The 5,380-nt window shown below is 39.3% G+C and overlaps 1 protein-coding gene across 1 annotated transcript in view; it reads right to left on the minus strand.

Moving 5' to 3' along the window:
- Window positions 1–2,080, minus strand: part of ldah (lipid droplet associated hydrolase) — a 9,244-nt gene extending 7,164 nt beyond the window's left edge. Inside the window, exon 1 of the mRNA XM_054613250.1 lies at window positions 2,009–2,080. The gene's annotated coding sequence lies outside the window, so the exon portion shown is untranslated. The remainder of the gene's footprint in view (window positions 1–2,008) is intronic.
- Window positions 2,081–5,380: the final 3,300 nt, after the last annotated feature.

Genomic DNA, 5,380 nt, shown 5'->3' on the forward strand with positions numbered 1-5,380 from the left:
ATGAGGAGAACTGGCACTGCGGGTTAGTTCCGGGTTTCGGACTGGTTGCAGTAATAATCTTTGACCATGCGGGGGCGCTCGTAGGCTGAGTCCAGAATGAATGGGAGCCAACGGGGTTTTATCCTCAGAATCCACTTTTCTCACGATGTAATTTTTTGTCAAGTAATTTGAAAGTTGCTATCAAAGGGTGGGGCTAAAATAATAAACTCAGCTGAATATTGCATTTTTTAAGGTCACGTATCTGTTCTAAAAAGGTGTTCAAAAAATGCGATGACGTCACACTGTCAGAGGTACTGCTTTACGGCAGTTTCTGAATCACTTAATGGCACTTCCTTTATTAACATATAATAGTATAATATATATATATATATAATATAAATACAGTACGCAAAAATAACTTGACGGAAAGTCCTCCTTAAGATAATGTTTCCGATGCGCTTCAGCTTCAGATGCCGTCAAGAGGGGTCTCTGGTCGTAATCAGTCGCAAGTCCGTCCCTGACCAATCAGCATTCATTAGCAGAATGCTAGCGTATCTGACCAACAACGGCCCAAACTGTAAGAAATCGAAAGGACATAAGTACTCACTCATTTGACTTTTGAACCATAATCTATATTGAACTTGCGGAATCTACAATAAAATTTGCGATATTTCAACGACAAGCAGGTGAAAGAGGCATAATTAGCCGTTTAGCCCGATAGACTCCCATTCAATCTGGACTGCCCGCGATCACCCCCAGTGGATGTCTCATGGAACTACTGCGTTTGTGTTGTCAGGAAGTTGATTAATGTAATATCATATTTGTATTGATCTGTATTTACAGTACAAGATATGAATCTCGCCCTAACGATATGATGCCGTAGGGTAACGCTACAGAGTACCACTACATAATAACACTACATAGTAACACTACAGAGTAACACTACATAGTACCACTACATAGTACCACTACATAGTACCACTACAGAGTAACACTATAGAGTAACACTACATAGTACCACTACAGAGTACCACTACAGAGTAACACTATAGAGTAACACTACATAGTACCACTACAGAGTAACAGAGTAACACTACAGAGTAACACTATAGAGTAACACTACATAGTACCACTACAGAGTAACACTACATAGTACCACTACAGAGTACCACTACAGAGTAACACTATAGAGTAACACTACATAGTAACACTATAGAGTAACACTACATAGTAACACTACAGAGTAACACTACATAGTAACACTACAGAGTAACACTACATAGTAACACTATAGAGTAACACTACAGAGTAACACTACATAGTAACACTACAGAGTAACACTACATAGTAACACTATAGAGTAACACTACAGAGTAACACTACATAGTAACACTACATAGTAACACTACAGAGTAACACTACAGAGTAACACTACAGAGTAACAGAGTAACACCACAGAGTAACACTACAGAGTAACACTATAGAGTAACACTACAGAGTAACACTACATAGTAACACTACAGAGTAACAGAGTAACACTACAGAGTAACACTACAGAGTAACACCACAGAGTAACACTACATAGTAACACTACATAATAACACTACAGAGTAACACTACAGAGTAACACCACAGAGTAACACTACATAGTAACACTATAGAGTAACACTACAGAGTAACACTACAGAGTAACACTACATAGTAACACTACAGAGTAACACTACATAATAACACTACATAGTAACACTACATAGTAACACTACATAATGACACTACATAGTAACACTATAGAGTAACACTATAGAGTAACACTACATAGTAACACTACATAGTAACACTACATAATAACACTACATAGTAACACTATAGAGTAACACTACATAGTAACACTACATAATAACACTACATAGTAACACTATAGAGTAACACTACATAGTAACACTACATAATAACACTACATAGTAACACTACAGATCATTGTAGCGGGTTTCCGTAGCAGACGGTGTAAAGGGACCAACATGTATTTTACCTGAGCAGGATGAGGTGACGTCCTCCGCACGGACTCATCGGTCTCTTGTTTCGCTCAAGTGAGGACTTCCTGCTTGATTCTGATTGGTCAGAAGCCTTCCTCTCTGCAGAGCGTGGTCACCACCCAACGTACAGCCTCGTTACTGCCCCCTGTACTGCTGGAGTGATATACAGGCTCTACAGAAGGAAAGGCCATGTGAGAATACATGTACCAGAGAAACGACGTTTATAAACCACCATGGTCACCAGAGAAAAGACGTTTATAAACCACCATGGTCACCAGAGAAAAGACGTTTATAAACCACCATGGTCACCAGAGAAAAGACGTTTATAAACCACCATGGTCACCAGAGAAACAACGTTTATAAACTACCATGGTCACCAGAGAAACGACGTTTATAAACCACCCATGGTCACCAGAGAAACAACGTTTATAAACCACCATGGTCACCAGAGAAAAGAGGTTTATAAACCACCATGGTCACCAGAGAAACAACGTTTATAAACCACCATGGTCACTAGAGAAAAGACGTTTATAAACCACCATGGTCACCAGAGAAACAACGTTTATAAACCACCATGGTCACCAGAGAAAATACGTTTATAAAACCACCATGGTCACCAGAGAAACAACGTTTATAAACCACCATGGTCACCAGAGAAACGACGTTTATAAACCCACCATGGTCACCAGAGAAAATACGTTTATTAAACCACCACGGTCACCAGAGAAAAGACGTTTATTAAACCACCACGGTCACCAGAGAAACGACGTTTACAAAACCACCATGGTCACCAGAGAAAATACGTTTATAAACCACCACGGTCACCAGAGAAACAACGTTTATAAACCACCATGGTCACCAGAGAAACAACGTTTATAAACCCACCATGGTCACCAGAGAAAATACGTTTATTAAACCACCACGGTCACCAGAGAAAAGACGTTTATTAAACCACCACGGTCACCAGAGAAACGACGTTTACAAAACCACCATGGTCACCAGAGAAAATACGTTTATAAACCACCACGGTCATCAGAGAAACGACGTTTATAAAACCACCACGGTCACCAGAGAAAAGACGTTTATAAAACCACCACGGTCACCAGAGAAAAGACGTTTATAAACCACCATGGTCACCAGAGAAAAGACGTTTATTAAACCACCATGGTCACCAGAGAAAAGACGTTTATTAAACCACCACGGTCACCAGAGAAAAGACGTTTATTAAACCACCATGGTCACCAGAGAAAAGACGTTTATAAAACCACCACGGTCACCAGAGAAAAGACGTTTATTAAACCACCATGGTCACCAGAGAAAAGACGTTTATTAAACCACCATGGTCACCAGAGAAAAGACGTTTATAAAACCACCATGGTCACCAGAGAAGTATGACAAAACACAAAACAACGCATCATAAGGTTTTCCCCCTTGCATCATGTACATTTTCACATACACGGTTAATCCCCAAACATACACTTTGAAAACGTAGTCAACTTAAACTTTGTTTCAGGTTTTGTCATCACATCTGATACCATCGTGTCTGTCAGGCAAAATTCAAAACTTATTCTCTTATCATTCACAGTTGACCTTATGAAATGATACTTAATGTCAACCTTTGCTTCCTACAGGATTCTTTGCTAACACTTTTGTACTTTGATTATCCTCATAAACTTTATGTGGTGAATACACTCTTGTGTGGTTGCAGAAACGCCATATACTCTGCCTCACAAGTGGACAGTACAAAAGTTGGCTGTTTTTTGGTTTTCGATGAATTCAAATTTCTCTCGGTGGTACCACGCTGGATAATTATCTCTGGGTAACTCTGGGCCCATAACCTGTTAGCAAATTGTTCAGTGATTCTGGCGTGCATACCCAGTGCTAGCCCTAAAATAATTACGGAAGAATAAAACACAGTGGGGCATCAGTTCTGCTCAGTGGAACTCTCTCTTGAGAAAAACTTTATTGAGAAATTGACTCCGCTTTCTTCCACGTGTACACAGAAACAGACAAATAAACAAAAAACAAGGAGATCCAAGAAGAACAAAGAATAGACATTTAACTATTTTGTACACATGAAATATAAAATGCAGTATATATATATATGAACATAAAACACAAGAAACAACAACAATGAAATGAATAATTATGGGAAGATTGTAACAGGATATGTTATGTACATGAGGAAGGCGGGATGTATATATGTATATTATTTAGAAGTAACCTATTGGATTTATTGTTATTATTGACGGCAGTTGTTATTGCACATGGATTTGTTCCTGACAAAGGATGAATGATGAATTGTTCATGAGAGTGACGGCCATAGGAAAGAAGCAGTTCTGGTGTCTGGTAGTTTTGGTGTACAGAGTTGGAACTGGTTGTTCCAGGGTGTGATGGGTCTGCAGAGATTTTTTCTGCCCGTTTCCTGACTCTGGAGATGTACAAGTCCAGTATGGAGGGCAGCTCACATCATGATGCTCCAGATGCATGATGTGATTTTTCCCAGTCTCACCTGCTGGGTCCTGCCTGTCAGGAAGTTTGTGATCCACTGACAGATGGAGGCTGGCACAGTGAGCTTTGGGTTTCAGTGTAACCGGGATGATGGTGTTGAGCGCCGAGCTAAAGTCCACAAACAGAACCTTTGCGTATGACCCTGAGGAGTCGAGGTGTTGCAGCATGTAAATAAGTAAGTAAGTGAGATTTATTTATGTAGTGCTTTTTTTGCGGACAAGAAAGAAAAAAAATCAATGAAAAACCAAAATAAATAATGAAAGCGTATTAACAAAGGAACAAAAGACAGTAAACACAATAAAAACACAAGTTAAAAGCAAACCTGGAGCATGAATTTTATCCAAAGGCTTTTCTAAAAAGGTACGTCTTAAGCTGGTGTTTAAATTAAATCACAGAGGCAGATAACCGGAGGTGTGCAGCACAGCGTTCAAAGGCTCGGTCACCACGGGTCCTAAGGCGAATTTAACTAATTGTTCCGCTACATGTGCAGCAGTCTGACCAAGCCCAGTGAGCACTAGACGGGATTTCAACGTTGAAATCTGGTTGAAAACTGGGTGAAATTGCTAAAACACGGTTACAAAACACCATGTGGTTGATAATGTGTTCTGTTGTATCGTAAGGCTGTAAGAGAGACGATATTAACATATTATATATATTATAGTATTTATGTAAAGTATTCAATATCAATACTGGTCTATCAAATGTGGTCTACACGTAGATGTGATTTAAACGCTTTTAATGTTTCACATAAAAAGGCATAAATACGGAACTTTCCGTTGAAAAGACATTTAAAAAAAGTCTTTGGTCACCGGTGAACAGACTGGTTCAAGAGTGAATATGTATGACAAACACAAAAA

This window comes from Anoplopoma fimbria, chromosome 15, assembly GCF_027596085.1.
Source record: "Anoplopoma fimbria isolate UVic2021 breed Golden Eagle Sablefish chromosome 15, Afim_UVic_2022, whole genome shotgun sequence".
NCBI classification, from domain to species: domain Eukaryota; kingdom Metazoa; phylum Chordata; class Actinopteri; order Perciformes; family Anoplopomatidae; genus Anoplopoma; species Anoplopoma fimbria.